General features: G+C 42.9%; 1 protein-coding gene and 1 non-coding gene across 3 annotated transcripts in view; both read right to left on the bottom strand.

Annotated features, from left to right (window-relative positions):
* Positions 1 to 17378, bottom strand: part of CERS5 (ceramide synthase 5) — a 55746-nt gene that overhangs the window by 23141 nt on the left and 15227 nt on the right. The window lies entirely within an intron of this gene.
* Positions 16022 to 16127, bottom strand: LOC142452050 (U6 spliceosomal RNA). The gene has a single exon (XR_012785114.1). It is a non-coding gene; the product is annotated as a U6 spliceosomal RNA (small nuclear RNA).

The raw sequence follows: 17378 nt of genomic DNA, 5'->3' as shown, positions 1-17378 counted from the left end.
TTCCAATTCATAGTGACCCTATATGAGGGATGAGTGAATTGCCCTTGTGGGTTTCCGAGATTGTAACGCTTTTTCATCTTTCTCCTGCAGAGCAGCTGGAGGTCTCAAACTTCTGTCCTTGTAGTTAGCAGCCCAACATATAACCACTATGCCACAAGGGCTCCCAAGAGAGATTAAAGAAGACTCAACTAAACAGAAGTGGAGGATTTAGTACTGTTAAGATGTCAACACTAACTGAAGTGGTCTATAGATTCAAATCAATCCAGATCAAATTTACAGTAGCCTTAACAGAATAGAAAAACCAATCCCCAACTTTATATAGACAAGAGGCCTCAAATAGCTAAAACTGAAAGAGAAGAACAAAGTAGGTGGACTAACACTTCCTGATTTTAAAACCTGCAACACAGCTACAGTAATTAAACAGTTTGACACTGATATAACAAGAGACACAGAGATCAAAGGAATAAAATTGAGAGCCCAGAAACCCACTGAGATGTAGTCAATTAATATGGTTCTTCTAGCCATAATTCTTTATGTGATATATTATGATTCTGGACTCTAAGCCCGTAGCTATAATCCCATTTTGGAAGGTGTTTTCTGCTATCCTAAAGGGAACAGGGTTTAGTTGGAATTTAAGTGTCTAATTTAGTAGTGTGTTAAGCTCACTTCTCTAGAAAAACAAAACCAGTGACACTTACATATGTCTAGGACAGAGCTTTCCATCAAGATATAATCTTATATCAAGAAGGCATCCCAGCCCAGTCCAACTTAAGCCCAAGAGTTAGATGCTACCCAAAGCCCTCTTGAGATACATATGGCTGCAGGCCAATCACAGGCTGGTGAGTGCAGGCACCTCTTAGGGCTGGGTGGCCCCCAGAAGGCAGGAAAGGGAAGGGGAAAATGGAGAGAGATATAGCTCCTCAGTCTCTCATAAAAAGACCACAAGTCACTGAAGGCATCATCAGACTGTGACCTGAGTGACAGGTTGGACTTTACTCCTCGACAAGTGCAACTTGACATAAAAACCTAACGACCATGTAGTTGGTGAGAACCAAGTCACATCCTTTATTTCTTCAGGGGTACAGTCTCTGCAAGTCAACAATTACACCTCACGGCCATTCCTTTGTATATAAGAGCCATCTTAAGTCACCAAACCAAACTCACTGCCACGGAGCCAATTCTGACTCACAGTGAGCATTTAAGACAGGGTAGGACGGTCCCTCTGAGTTTCTGAGACGGTATTGCTTTATGGGAGTAGAAAGTCCAATCTTTCTCCTGAGGAGCGGCTGGTGGTTGTGGACCACAGCTCAATGCATAACTACCACGCCACCAGGGCTCCAAGAGCCATTTGGCTAAATACAAAGCCGAGGGCCATCAGAAAAGCGTGCTCCAGATCTCTGTCTGAAGTGGCAAAGGCTGAGACCAGAAGCATCAGAGACTGGGGCATGGTGACCATGGGACTGAACAAAAGAAGCAGTGCCAAGTTTACAGGACTGTGAGACAGAACAACTCTTGACCCGTGGAGGCAGAGGCCAAGGGACCATGTGGCTGAGAGGCAATGTTGTAGATCAATGACTATATCCTTACTGTTCACTAATTCTGACTTTTGTTAACCTGTTAACTTCCCAGATGAACCCCCTTAATCGTGAGTATCATAATTATAAGCATTGTCTATGGCCATCACAATTAATTACTGAACCTGCATAGACGTAGAGTATTGTGGAGGAACAGGTGGTGTCAGAATAGGTACAGAAGGACGGAACATGGAGGCATAGCTGGCTCTCCCTCACAGCAATAGGGAAGCCAGAAGAGGTCAGAGCTGGCCTTCTAAGCCATGTGTTACACACACCTATCTATAGTCAACTGATTTCTTAAAAAAATACTTTCCAGGTCTGTGTTTCGACTTTTAGAAGTGTTTTCCAGTTGAGTCTGAGGGGGTGCCACACTGTCCCCAAAGTCTGTTTTTGGTATTCTCCAGGGATTCCATCGCTTTGCTCCCCTTGCTGCTATGTTGTATGCCCTTAGTGTTTCACCCCAGTGCGATGGTCAGGTTGGGCACAATTCCCCCACTCTGTCTCCAGCGCTGTCCCCTGTAGCACTATGGCTCAGTGAGGGACGTTGTGACTCGTGGTGGGGCCAGCCCTATGGTCCTCTCTGTGCATTGTCTGCTCTGAGCAGGAATATTGTCCTCGGAGCTTGGTTTTTAACAAGGGTGCTAGGTCCATTTGATGGGGGAATGAAGGAAGAGTCTCTTCAATAAATGGTGCTGGGAAAATTGAACTTCCACATGCAGAAAAATAAAACTGGATCCTTGCTTCTCATTATACTAAAACAAATTCAAAGTGGTTTAAGAATCTAAACATGCAAACTAAAAACTTAACATTCTTAAAAGAATGAGCGGGGCAATCTGTCAGTCCTAACTTTCAACAATATAATATATAAATAAAAGTATAAAAAGCCAAAGTTGAAATAAATTGGGTGTCATAGCTACCAGTGGGAGATTATCTTTGGAAACCATGTACCCAACAAAAATTAAAATATTTACAAACTTCAAAAAGACAACCCAATCATAAAATGGGAAAAAGACTTGGACATCTCATCAAAGAGAACAAATGGTCACCAAACATGGAAAACAAGAGAACTGAGAGGAGAGAGTATGCGGATGAATTCTTTAGTCTCATATTTTAAGAAGCCTAGCAGGCCAGGGTTCTGGGGTGGAGGGAGGCCTTCATGCTTGTGAGTTAGAGTTGAGTCCCAACCACATTCTCATAATTAATAATGACCCCCACTTTGTCCTCCCATAATGTGACTATTAGTCCTGCCTTAAAGGTACCTCTTTTTTTTTTTTTAACATTTTATTAGGGGCTCATACAATTCTTATCACAATCCATACATATACATACATCAATTGTATAAAGCACATCCATGCATTCCCCGCCCCAATCATTCTCAAAGCATTCACTCTCCATTTAAGTCCTTTGCATCAGGTCCTCTTTTTTTCCCCCCTCCCTCCCCTCTACCCCCTCCCTCATGTGCCCTTGGTAATTTATACATCGTTATTTTGTCATATCTTGCCCTATCTGGAGTCTCCCCTCCCCCCCATCTCTGCTGTCCCTCTTCCAGGGAAGAGGTCACATGTGGATCCTTGTAATCAGTTCCCCCTTTCCAACCCACTCACCCTCCACTCTCCCAGCATCGCCCCTCACACCCTTGGTCCTGAAGGTATCATCCACCCTGGATTCCCTGTGCCTCTAGCCCCCATATGCACCAGTGTACAACCTCTGCCCTATCCAGCCCTGCAAGGTAGAATTCGGATCATGGTAGTTGGGGGGAGGAAGCATCCAGGACCCGGGGGAAAGCTGTGTTCTTCATCGGTACTACCTCGCACCCTCATTGACCCATCTCCTCTCCTGAACCCTTCTGTGAGGGGATCTCCATTGGCCGACACTTGGGCCTTGGGTCTCCACTCTGCACTTCCCCCTTCATTCAATATGGTGTATGTATGTGTGTATATATATATATATATAAACATATACATATATAGACACACACATATATACATATACACACATATATCTTTTTTTTTTTTTTTGCATGATGCCTTTATACCTGGTCCCTTTGGCACCTCGTGATCGCACTGGCCGGTGTGCTTCTTCCATGTGGGCTTTTTTGCTTCTGAGCTAGATGGCCGCTTGTTCACCTTCAAGCCTTTAAGACCCCAGACACTATCTCTTTCAATAGCCGGGCACCATCAGCTTTCTTCACATTTGCTTATGCACCCATTTGTCTTCAGCGATCCTATCATGGAGGTGTGCAGTCAATGATATGATTTTTTTGTTCTTTGATGCCTGATAACTGATCCCTTCGGGACCACTCGATCACACAGGCTGGTGTGTTCTTCCATGTGGGCTTTGTTGCTTCTGAGCTAGATGGCTGCTAGTTTATTAAAGGTACCTCTTACAAGCACATGGCTGATTGCTATCTAGCCAGCAGCTTTAACTATAGGAGCAGACATGTGCTATTGCTCTCATAGCTTAGGGGACTGTCGCCCCCTTACATGCCCCCAGCACTGGTGTTGGGGACCTTTAGGGTTAGGGTATAGTTCATTTTATTAAGTATGTGGTTGCCTGTAATTAGTAGAGCTTGCCTCTCCTGAAGGTATAAAGATAAGAATACAATCTCTCTCTCTGTGTGTGTGTGTGGGTGTATGTGAGAGATTTGGCTCCTGAGGTCAAGGCTGAAGTAAGCCCTTGCATGCCTTATCTGGTCTGATTTCTACTTAATTTACCCCTCAATTATACAACCAACCGCCCCCATCGACCCACAACCAAACACATGAAAAGATGCTCATTATTATAACCATCATTTACTCACTGCCAGGGAATTATTTCCGACTCATAGCATTCCTATAGGACAGAACAGAATTGTCCCTGAATTTCTGAGGTTATAAATATTTATGGGAGCAGAAAACTTCACCTCTCTTCTGCAGAGGGGCTGGGTGGATTTGACCTGCCAGTCACAGCCCAATGCTTAGCTCAACTACACCACCAGAGTTACTCATTAAGCACTCCAAAACCAACTCACTGCCATTGAGTCGATGCCGAATCGTAGCGAACCCTTATGGGTTTCCAAGCCTGTAACTTAATGGGAGCAAACAGTCCTGTCTTTCTCCCAAGGAGCAGCTAGTGGTTTAGAACTGTTGACTTTTTGGAGCGCAGACCAACACATAACCAGTACACCACCATGGCTCCAGTTGCCCATTAGAGAGATGTAAATCAAAACTACAATATGATTCCATTACAATAAAATGGCTTATAAAAAAAACAACAAACCAAGATAGAAAACCACCACTGCCAGAAAATAGCTAATGTTGGTGAGGATGTAGGAAAACTGGTATCCACATCAATTACATTGGGCTGCGATCCACATATTACTCCTGTAAACAGGTGCGGTCTAGTAAACCCAAAGGGGTTTGCTGTGTATGAGTCAGCGTTGACTGGATGGCAGGGAGGTTTTTTTGTTTTGTTTACCAGTTCCTGGTAGGCCTACAAAATGGTACAATTGCCGTGGAAACACCACAGCTCTTCCTCAAAATCGAGAACCAGAACTATCATCAGACAAAGCCATTCTACTCTCAGGTCCCCAAGACTTCACTGAAGCAGAGACTCCAAAAGAAGTGTGTACACCAATGTTCATTACAGCAATATTCATTACAGCTAAAATGTGGGAAGGAGCAAACTAAACCCATCAACAGCCAGCAGCAGAAATGAAGTCTTGGGAAATGCTACAGTGGATCTAGTTTGAAACTATGCTGAACAAAATAAGTAAAGCACAAAAGGCCAAATATTGTATGACTCCACTCAGAGAAAATGACAAGGAAAGGCAAATACATATTTATTTTTATTAGTGTTTACTGGGGACAAGGAGAGGGAGCACATACAATGACACTAAATTGTACAAGTAGAGACGGCTGAATGCATATGTTTTGTTGTGTATATTTTCAACAAAATAAAGAAAATTTAAAGAAATTACCTACTGTTTTGCTTTTTTAACTCAAAAAAAACCCCACAAGGAATACACCAATAAGCCTCTCTTTTGTATTTACTGCAACATAACTGATGGATATAAAAAATACACATTTTGAAAGTCTAGACCAAGCTTCTCAACTAATTTATCATGGCAAGTAAACGGATTACACCTAAATTAAGCTTTTCTCTCTTCCCCCTTTTTCTCTCCCTATCTGTGAGTGGTCCCCGAGGCAGCTCAGCCCGAATACTGTTAGTTTGTAGTTTCTAGCCTTATGTACTCTGCTGTGTAATGCAAATAATATTTTCTATGCACAGGAACATAATCAGGTTGGAAAGTATTGGCTTGATCATTTTCTGGAAGATCAGAATGTGCCAGAAAAAATGAATAACTATCAAAGAAACGGAAACTGGGTACAGAATAAGGTGGGTTGATATAATAAAAAGGGTGGATATAATAAAAAGAGAGGCCTTATTCAGAATGATGAAGATGGTCCATTATTGAGTAAAGAGTAACTTTGATAACTTGGATGTTTAAATATAGATTCTCAGAATTCCCAAAATTTCTGTTAGGAAAATTTAATTCTTAGGTATAAAAGTAGCACTTGAAAGCCTTTTCCTCAGATATATGCTCACCAAAGTAGAAGAACGGCCAGGAAATAAGAGTCACAAAGTCTTTTCCCCCCATGAATTGCACCTGACCTGATCCCACCACACCGAGGCAAAGCACTGGGGGAGTGCAGCGGAACAGCAAGGGAATGGAGTGGCAAGGTCCCCAGGGAATGCTGACGGTGGACTTTGGGGCCAGGGCGTGGTGCCCCAACAGACTGAACTGGAAAACACTCCTAAGGGCCAACAAACGATCCTTGAACTAACTACAAGCTCTTCTTTCTTGATGTGTTTTGTTTTGCTCTTTGTCAGTGGTTTGTTTTTGTTGTTTTGTTGTCTGGTTGTATACTGTTGCTTTGTTTTCCTCTGTCTTGTTTTCGTGCATGTTAGTGTCTCCACAGGTCTGTCTGAATAGGACAGGCTGGATAAACTATCTGGAGGAAAACAATGGGACCGACAGTTCCTGGGGGACTTGGGATACGGGGAGGTGGGGGGGGGGGGTAAGGAAGTAGTGTTAACAAACCTAGGGACAAGGGAACAACATGGGACCCAAATTGGTGGGGGGGGGGTGAGTGGCAGGCCTGGTAGGGAATTATCAAGGGAAAGGTTACGTAGAGAAGAGGTATAGCTGTAGCCCAGGTGGGGACGGAGCATGGTAGTAGGGCAGGAGGAAAGTCAGGGAGATGGAGGAAAGAGCTAGGAGTCAAGGGACATTTATGGATGTCTAGACAAAGACATGTACATGCAAATATATACATGAGGATGGGGAAATAGATCTATGTGTCCATATTTATAGGTTAAGTATTAAGGTGGCAGGAGGACCTTGGGCCTCTACTCAAGCACTCCCTCAATGCATGAATACGTTCTTTTATTAAATTGGCACTCTACGATGCTCACCCTCCCAACACAACTGCTGAAGCCAAAGCGGGTGAACAAGCAAATGTGGTGAAGAAAGCTGATGGTGCCCGGCTATCAAAAGAGATAGTGTCTGGGGTCTTAAAGGCTTGAAGATAAGCAAGCGGCCATCTAGCTCAGAAGCAACAAAGCCCACATGGAAGAACACACCAGCTTGTGTGATCGCATGGTCCCGAAGGGATCAGTTATCAGGCATCAAAGAACAAAAAATCATATCATTGGCTGCACACCTCCATGATACGATCACCGAAGACAAATGGGTGCATAAGCAAATGTGGCGAAGAAAGCTGATGGTGCCCGGCTATCGAAAGAGATAGTGTCTGGGGTCTTAAAGGCTTAAAGGTGAACAAGCGGCCATCTAGCTCAGAAGCAATAAAGCACACATGGAAGAAGCACACCAACCTGTGCGATCACGAGGTGCCAAAGGGACCAGGTATAAGGCACCATGCAACAACAAAAAAGAATATATGTGTATATATATGTGTGTGTGTATATATATATATAATATATAATATACCATAGTGAATGAAGGGGGAAGTGCAGAGTGGAGACCCAAGGCCCATTTGACGGCCACTGGAGATCCCCTCATAGAGGGGTTTAGGAGAGGAGATGGGTCAGTCAGGGTGTGATGTAGTACCGATGAAGAACACAGCTTTCCCCCAGATCCTGGATGCTTCCTCCCACCAACTACCATGATCTGAATTCTACCTTGCAGGGCTGGATAGGGCAGAGGTTGTACACTGGTGCGTATGGGAGCTGGAGGCACAGGGAATCCAGGCTGGCCGATACCTTCAGGACCAGGGGTGTGAGGGGCGATGCTGGGAGAGGAGGGCGAGTGGGTTGGAAAGGGGGAACTAATTACAAGGATCCACATGTGACCTCCTCCTTGGGAGATGGACGGCAGAGAAGTGGGGAAGGGAGACTACGGATAGGACAAGACATGACAAAATAACAATCTATAAATTATCAAGGGCTCATGAGGGAGGGGAGAGCGGGGAGGGAGGGGAAAAAAAGAGGACCTGATGCAAAGGGCTTAAGTGGAGACCAAATGCTTTGAAAATGATTAGGGCAAAGAATGTACAGATGTGCTTTATACAATTGATGTATGTATATGTATGGATTGTGATAAGAGTTGTATGAGCCCCTAATAAAATGTTTAAAAAAAAACAAAACAATAGAAGTTCAAGAAAAAAAAAAAGTCTTTTCCCCTGACAACTGTGTTCTTAATAACCGAAGTCACCACAATCAAAATCAGAGTATCAGATTGAGAGAGAGAGTTAGTTAGTTAGTTAGTTGGGGCCAGGGGGTGCGGAGGAGAAAGTAAATGGAAGAAAGGGCACTCAGGTAGTGTGAACAGCATTTATTAAAGCAAAGAGATAAGAAGCAAGGTGTGGGCAGAAAACTGTGCTGTGGGGTGGAGACAGTGCAGGGAGGATGTTGAAGGAGGAGTCGGACCTCAAGTGCTCTGTATATTGTGCTGAGAAGATTGACCCTTACTCCGTAGTGAATGGAAGGAAGGACAGTGGAAGGCTTGAACCTGAGAAAAAGACATGATTCAATTTGTTCCTTAAACAAGGAAGTTCATTAGTTAAAAGGCTACTAAAAACCTTTAAGGTTAGTGGCAAGCACTGAACTAAGTAAGACTAGAGAAATGGAAAAAACTGAATGCAGAGTAAATAAACCGATAGAGTTTGGTAACAATGTGTGTGGTAGATATATAATCGTTTGTCAATTTAAGGATTAAGTGTAGGGGCGGAGTCTAGCTTGTCAATCAAATCATAGCCAATGACGCCTCTGTGTGGGCATGGCCTTCTCCTGAGAATTCTGGGAAACCCGGTACTTCCTCCTGGAGTCAGGAAATACCTATCTCTCTCTGCGACTCCTTGGGAGACTGAGTCTGACAAGCCACATGGACCTACCCTGATGCAACCAGACCTGGGAAGCCGGAAGAGCCACATAGAGACAGCTGTCAGCGCTGAGATGTTTCCAATGCCTCTGGATCCAAAGACTTTCTTACCCACTGGCCTGTGATCTTCTACATTAGGCGTCCTTGCATGTGATTCTGAAGAGGATTTTAGAGGACTTTATAGATGGGTATCGGACATATGGGCTAATATCAGACTTAACGGACTTGATCTGGATGGGGCTGGGAATTTTTCTCAATGTTCAATTGCTCGTGTATGTCAATCTCTTTCTTATATGCATATGTGTGTGTTTCCATGGATTTGTTTCTCTAGTCTACCCAGACTAACACAATGTGAGAGGCAAAAGAAAAGGAAGCATCACGGGTGCCTTTCATCTTTCTGGCTCCCGGGGCCTCAGTCAAGTAGGGGATATGGTAAGTAAGTCTGGGAGAGAAGAATATGAAATTGTGGAAGTGACTGATGGGACTGCAAAGGAAAGGATTATAATCTGAAAAGAGAACTGAGATCACAAGCCTTGGAAACGCCTACATCAAAGGTGAATTTATGGGGCAGGAAAGCCAAATGAAATCTTAAACAAGAGACTCAGGAGAACAGCTGGAACCCTGCGCAGGCCAGAGCGTTCTTATCGAGGCCAAGGGAAGGAGAGTTTCTAGGAACAATTGTGGCAGAGGTTTGGTAATTTGTGAGAACTTCTATCAAACACTCCAATAAATGCAGACTAAAAGAAAAAGAGTGAAAGAAATTAAAGCTATCAGAGCAGGAAAGAAGTGGAGATAGCCCAATCTATAGAAGCTTGGTTAAGATGAGAAAGGAATGCCCTCACCTTTCCCCACTGAACCACATGACCGAATACAAATCAATCTCAAATCAATCTCGCCACCACGCTTGGGACACATCCACTTCCTGATCATGAAATTCCACTCTGTATCCCTCTCCTTTGTTCTGTCTACAGCCTCACTCTTTTTTTTAAATCATCTTATTACAACTCTCATCACAATCCATCCATTGTGTCAAGCACATTTGTAGCCATCGTCATTCTCAAAACATTTGCTTTCTACTTGAGCCCTTGGTATCAGCTCATTTTCCCCTCCCCCACTCTCCCTCCCTCATGAACACTTGATCATTTATAAAATTTTTTTCATGTCTTACATCGACTGCTGTCTCCCTTCACCCACTTTTCTGATTATCTGTCCCCAAAGAGGGAGTTATATGTAGATCCTTATAATCGGCTCCCCCTTTTTACCCTGGCCTCACTCTACTTTTGTCTTTTAATCAGATTTTTCACATACTAGAGTTTGGCTCATCTTAAACAGCTCTTCTTTGTCTAGAGCCTTCTGGCTCTCTCCCACCTCACAAATAAAGTTCTTGGAAAAAAGCTTTCTTATCACTGAAGATGCCAAATGTGAAAAAGACAGCAGATGGTACCCAGCTAACAGAAATAGCTAGCTAGCTTCTGGGGCTTAAAAGTTTGTCTTAGTTTTAAACAGCCCTCTAAGTGAGGTGACAACTAAGGCCACATGGATGATGCACACCAGACTTAGTGCTGTATAGACTGTATATAACAAGACAAAGACTAGCACAGGGAACTGCAGTAGAGCTTAAATTCAGAGCATGCAGTTTTCAAAAGGCTAGGAACGACATTGAAACCCTAAAGTCCATCTACAGGGTCACCACTCAGAGTAAGCCTCTAGTGAATCCACACTGAACACTGAATAGGCTTGCTATCAGACAGGGCACTGGAAAGTAGAATAATGCAGCTGTAGTTAGGTTAAAATTACACACTTTACCATATGTTCTCTCTTTGGATCTATTTTTAAATTGTTCTAATTTTTATTATTTTTGCTATCTTAAATTATAGATATTTTAAATTATTTATATTTTAATAGTTTATTGGCATATATCTCATAATTTTATCATTCAATCATATTACAGAGTTGTGCAATAATCACAATAATTTCAGAACATGCTCTTTTTATTTTTAAACCATTTTATTAGGGGCTCGTAAAATTCATCACAATCCACACATCAATTGAATCAGGCATGTTTGTACATATGTTGTCCTCATTCTCTTCTAGACATTTACTTTTTATTGAACCCTCCGTACCAGCTTATTTTTTCCTCCCCTTACCCTCCCCATCATCCCCCCAATAGATTGTACATTGTTATTATTTTCATCTCTCACGCTGCCTGCTGTCTCCCTTCCCTCATGTTTTCTGTTGTTCCATCCCCTGTAGAGGGATGCATGGTTGTGTGTCAATCATTGCGATTAGTTCCCCCTTCCTCTCCTCCTCTTCCCCCTTCCCTCTGGCATCACCATTCCCACTCCTGGATCCTGTGTGTCCTGAGCTCCCATCCCCTTCTATCCCTGAGTACATGTTCCGGTCTATTCTGAACTGGGAAGCAGCACTGGGGTCATGGTAGTGGGGGAACTGGGGTCATGGTAGTGGGGGGTGAGGAAGCCTCAAGGAACCACAGGAATAGAGTGTGTTTCATCGATGCTTTACTGCACCCTGGTGACTCATCCCCTCCCTGTGAGCCTTCTGTGGGGAGATTGTTCCACTGTATACAGATGGGCTTTGGATCTCTGCTCCAGCCCACCTCGTTCTCAACAATATGTTTTTGTTTGTTATGTGTCTGCTGATGCCTATTACCCGGTCCCTATGACTCCTCATGATGGCACCGGGGGTGTGCTTCTTTCATGCGGACTTGTTGCTTCACTGCTGAAAGGCGCCTTGTGTTAACTTCACGCCTTTAAGACCCCAGATATTTTTGTTATCTTTTCAATGAAGTTTTCCTGTTTTATTTTGTTGTTGTTACTGAGGGTGGGCTTTTAAAAAATCATTCATTGGGGGCTATTACAACTCTCATAACAATATGTACATCAATTTTATCAAGTACATTTGTACATGTGTTGCCATCATTATTTTTTGACCTTTACTTTCTATTGAGCTTTTGGTATCAGTTCCTCTTTTTTCCCTCCTTCCCCCCACCTGTGTAACCCCTTGATAAATTATAAATTATTATTTTTATATCTTATACCAGCTGCTGTCTACCTTCCCCCATGGTTTCTGTTGTCCATTCCCTAAAAGGTGGGGTGGGGTGCGATTCTGTGTAGATCACTGTGATCAGTTCCCCTTTTCCTCCCCATCCTCTCCCAACTTCCTCCTACCCTTATGGTACCACTACTCCCATTCCTGTTCCTGGATTCCATGTGTCATGCGCTCTTACCTGTACCTGTGCACATGCTCCCCCGGGTCTAGCCCACAATGAAAGGCAGGACTGGGGTCATGATAGTGGGGGGGGTAAGGAAGCCTCAAGGAACCAGAGGAATATTGTGTTTCATCGGTGCTTTATTGCACCCAAGTTCACTCATCCCTTCCCTTGTGACCCCTCTGTGAGGGGACGTCCCATTATCTACAGATGGGCTTTGGGTCTCTGCTCTGATCTCCCTCTTACAACTCTTATATAGCAATCCATACATCAATTGTATCAAGCACACTTGTACATATGTTGCCATCATTTAAAAAACATTTTTTCCTACTTCAGTCCTTGGTATCAGCTCCTCTTTTTGCCCTACTCCCCCCACCCTAGTGAACCCTTGATAAATTATATAGTTATTATTTTCTTATCTTACACCATCTGCTGTCTCTCTTCACCCACGTTCCTGTTGTTCGTCCCCCTCAGGAAGGGTTATACGCCGATCGATCATTGTGGTCGGTTCTCCCTTCCTTTCCCTCCTCCTTCCACCTTCTCTCTACCCTCAGAGTATTGCTACTTCCATTACTGTTCCTGAGGGGTTTAATCTGTCCTAGATTCCGTGTGTCGAGAGCTCTAATGTATTCCAAGGTTCATGCAATGGTCTAGCTGGGTTTGTAAGGTAGAACTGAGGTCATAATAGTGAGGAGGAGGAAGAATGAAAGAATTTCAGGAATTCTGTGTTTCTTCAGTGCTACAGTGCACCCTGACTGACTCGTCCCTTCTTTGTGACCCTTCTGTAAGAGGATGTCCAACTGTCTACAGATGGGCTTTGGGTCTCCAATCTGACACCCCTCGTTCGCCTAGATATACTTGTTTGTTTGGGATCTTCTGATAGCTGATCCCATTGATACCTCGTGATCACACAGGCTGATGTGCTTCTTCCATGTGGGCTTTGTTGCCACTGGTTTACCTGGGGGGTGGACTTTTCCGGTTTATTTTGTTTTTGTATGTTTCTCTCTATGTGAGACCTAGCATATGTAAATCCAGAGTAACTGATTTAATAGTTTTTTGGGCTTATGACAGAGTAAGTTGGAAGAGGGAGCTAATGTGAATACAAGAAGAAAATATTCTAAAATTGACTATAGTGATCATTTTAAATATGCTTAAACTATTGAACTATATAACGTGTGAATTACATCAATAAAATTATATATATTTTTAATTTCAAAAACTCTCTTTGTGACTTCTCTGAAAGTCCTCACTAAGCCCACAGCTCTCTTCCCTCTCACCGACGTTTGTCCCTACACCCACTGAAGCTACTCATGCCAAAGCTGTCAGTGTGATGTCACTGGGAAATCGCATGGGTGCTCTTTAGTTTGTCATCTTGACCTCTCAGCAGTATTGTATACTACTGATTGGGCCCTCTCTCTTATAATGTCGTTTTCTATTGGCTTCCTCACTATCGCATTCTTCTTAGTTTTCTCCCTCTACCTCTCTGGTAATAGAACCAGGCTGCTTGGTATACATTGCTAGTTGGGTGGCTTGAACAGTTAGTTACTTCCTTTGTGCTTTTCTTTTCTCATCTGTTTCATGAAGAAAACAATAAAACTACTTCACTATATAGTGCTATATAGGTCTAAAACTTAGCACTTAGAACCATGTTGGGGATGAGGTAGGCACTTACTAAACTCTAACTGCTGATACTATACAATCCTCAATGGCCAGCAGCACTCACTTGTCTAAGCTAAGACATTTGGAAGACAGCTTCCTGCCCAACCAACTGGAAGAGACTCATATGTATGCCCATTCCAATGGAAGGTACCCAAGAGAATACAGGAATTACAAAATAGCATCGCATGCAATTAACACTTCCCTGAATTAAACAATGGTTGCAGCAGTACACAAACAGGAAGCTGCCAGAAATTCAAACTAGATTCAGATGAGGATGTGGCACAAAGGGTATTGATACTGGTGTCAGATAGATCTAGGCTGAAAGCAGAGAATATCACAAAGATCTTTACGGTACTTGTGTTTTATTAACTAAGGAATGACATTGACTGTGTAGGTCATAACAAACTGTGGATAGCCTTCAGAATAATGAGAATTCTCCAGAACAGTTCATTGTGCTCATGTGGAACCTGCACATGGACCCAGAAGCAGTCACTGAAACAGAACAAGGAAATACTCTGTGGTTTAGAATCTGAAAAGGAGTGTCCCAGGTTGTGTCCTTTTACCCCATTTATTCAATCTGTAAACTGAGCACATAAGCAGAGTAGCTGGACTACAGCAAAAACAGGGCATCAGGATGGGAGGAAGGCTTATTAACAACCTGCAGTATGCTGATGACATACCCTGCTTGCTAAAGCCGAGGAAGACTTGAAAGCACTGCTCATGAACACCACGGACTTCAGCCTTCGAAATGGATTGCGAATCAATGTGAAGAAAACAACAAATCCTCACAACTGGCCAATAGACAACATCGTGATAAAGAGAGAAATGATTACTTAACTTGTCAAAGATTTAATTTTGCTTGATCCACCATCAATGGTCATGGAAGCAGTAGTCAAGAAATCAAACAATGTATTGCAATAGGCAGATTCTACTACTGCATGAGACCTCTCAAAGCTGTACCTGACCAAAGTAATTTCCAATCTTAAAAAAAAAAAGAAGATATTTCCAATCATCTTATATGTATATGAAAGTTGGGCAATGAATAAGGGGAAACTGAAGAATTGATACATATGAAATTAGGGGTCTGGCAAATATGTTAGGCAGGATTTTCTAGAGAAACAAAACTATGGACACATGATTTGATAGATTTATACAGTACAAAGGAATTTAACAGCTAATTAGTCCACACAGCAGTACAGAGAGCTCAGTTCAACTCACTTCCGAGAAAGTCAATGTACTGGAAGTCCTTCAATTCAAGAGGGCTGCCAGGTCCAAGGTCAAGGAAGTAGACAGATGAGTCTTGTCTACAGCAAGCAGGCATTCTGGCCACAGGCAGCAAACAGGGTGGGCCACCAACAGCCAGCCAGATGACAGGATCCAACAGTCCCAAGCTCAAGGGATGCATATAGCAGCAGTGTGGTGAAGCAGGTCTCGAAGGAACCTCAAGTCTAGCAACACGATCCATAGGTTGGGTGTCCCTCCCACAGGTAGTGTAGCTCACAAGTTGAAGGAGAGAACTAGCTAAGGCAGTCACATGCTGGTCCAATCACCAGAGAGCAAGAGAGAGGGGGGTGGGTCTTATGAAGCCATTTATCTGTTTGCCCTCCAAACAAGCTGCAAACTCATTAATTCCACATGTTCCTACTGGCCAGGTTGGCACAATAAACCTACCTATCACAGCAAAGAATACTGAAAACATCGTGAAAAATAAATCTATCTTAGAGAAAGTACAACCAGAGTGCTATTTAGAAGCAAGGATGGAGAAACTTTGTCTTGGGTACTTTGCCATATCAGGAGAGCCCCGCCCCTGAGAAAGGACACCATGTTTGTTTAAGTGGTGGGGCAGTGAAAAAGAGGAAAACTCGCGATGAGATGAATGGACAGTGGCTGGAATAATGGGCTTCAACATAACAATGTGAGGGTGGCCTAGGGCCCTCCGAGACGGCTGTTCATTCTGTTGTGCATAGGGTCCTTATGAGTTGGAACCAATTTGATGGTACTGAACCAAAACAATATGGCTGTCATACTTCCCTCTCCTTTGGAGTTTCATCTTCTTGTGTGTTTCTCTAATCCTGCTGCCTTCAAGGCCCCACACTAGCTGTTTTTTGATCCTACGTGATTTCATGCAACTACAGCAGAAGAGCTCAAAATACGGTTGAGCTCCTAAGACATGTTTTAAAAAATATGAAACGCTTCACGAATTTCATGTCATCCTTGCACAGGGACCGTGCTAACCTTCTCTGTATCGTTCCAATTTTAGTGTATGTGCTGCCGAAGCGAGCACCCTAAGACATTCTTAAGTGGTTCACAAAATCCAAACTAATTTAAAGCAACATGTCATTTGTATTCAAAATATGTCTTATTGATATTTGTAATTATTGTGCAAAGCAATGGTGGGTAAAACTTATCCTACTTTAGAACAAAACTGTATGAGTAGAGAGTGCTCCTTGGAGACAAGGATGGCAAGACTCCATCTTACAAACTTTAGACATGTTAGGAGAGACCAGCGTCTGGAGAAGGACATTATGTTTGGTAGGACCAGTGAAAAAGAGAAAGGCCCTCAACAAGATGAACTGGCATAGTGGATACAACGATGGATTCAAACACACACAAGAACAGTCGTGAGGATGCTAAGGAATTTTATTGTACACAGGGTCACTAAGTGACTTGGTAGAACCTAACAACAACATGTCTTCTCACAGTTGAAAAAAACCCAAACTAAAGTTTTGAAAGCCAGTTTCACTTAAGAATGTCTTTGATAAAGCAAGACAGATTAGTTTTTAAAACTTTCTAATTGTAATTTAATTGAAAGTTTAGATCAAATAGATTTCCTATATTCACACACATCTTGTTCTGCAGCATCGATTACAATCCCCACAATGTAACAGCACTCTTCCCATTTCCACACACCCTTCTTTCCTGTTCCTTCCAGCTATCCGAGCTCCATCCTTGTGTGGGGGAAGTAAAAGCTCTAAAACGGCTCTTCTATTGAAGAATCTCCTGTCATTGTAATGCTGGAAGTTATGTCACTGATATTTCAAATGCCAGCAGAGTGACCCAAAATGAACAGGTGTCAGCAGAGCATCCAGACTAAGAAAAGACTGGAAGAAGGAATAGGCTGTCCACTTCAGGGGAATTAGCCACTGAGAACCTATGGATCGCACTTAAACATTGTCAGATTCTGAACATCTCATTAACAGAAGCAGGCCATTGACAGACAGTGCCAGAAGATGGACCCCTCAGGTAGGAAAGCACTCAAAATTTGACTAAAGAGCTACCGCCTCAAAATAGAGTAGACCATAGTGTCATGCATAGAGTAAAGCACATGATTTACTGTGCTTTGCATAGCAGATTCGAGAAGAATGGTGGCACACTCATCACCAAAAGAACATGTCGAGATCTATCTTGAAGTACAATGTCTGGATATCTATGCACACACAAGGAACTCTAGTCAATACAACTATCATTCCTATTTATGCACAAACCACTAAAGCTAGTGATGCAAAAATTATTGGAACATATGGTCTTGGTGATA

Source organism: Tenrec ecaudatus, chromosome 6 (genome assembly GCF_050624435.1).
Source record: "Tenrec ecaudatus isolate mTenEca1 chromosome 6, mTenEca1.hap1, whole genome shotgun sequence".
Classification (NCBI taxonomy): domain Eukaryota; kingdom Metazoa; phylum Chordata; class Mammalia; order Afrosoricida; family Tenrecidae; genus Tenrec; species Tenrec ecaudatus.
This window is presented reverse-complemented; position numbering and strand designations above follow the sequence as displayed.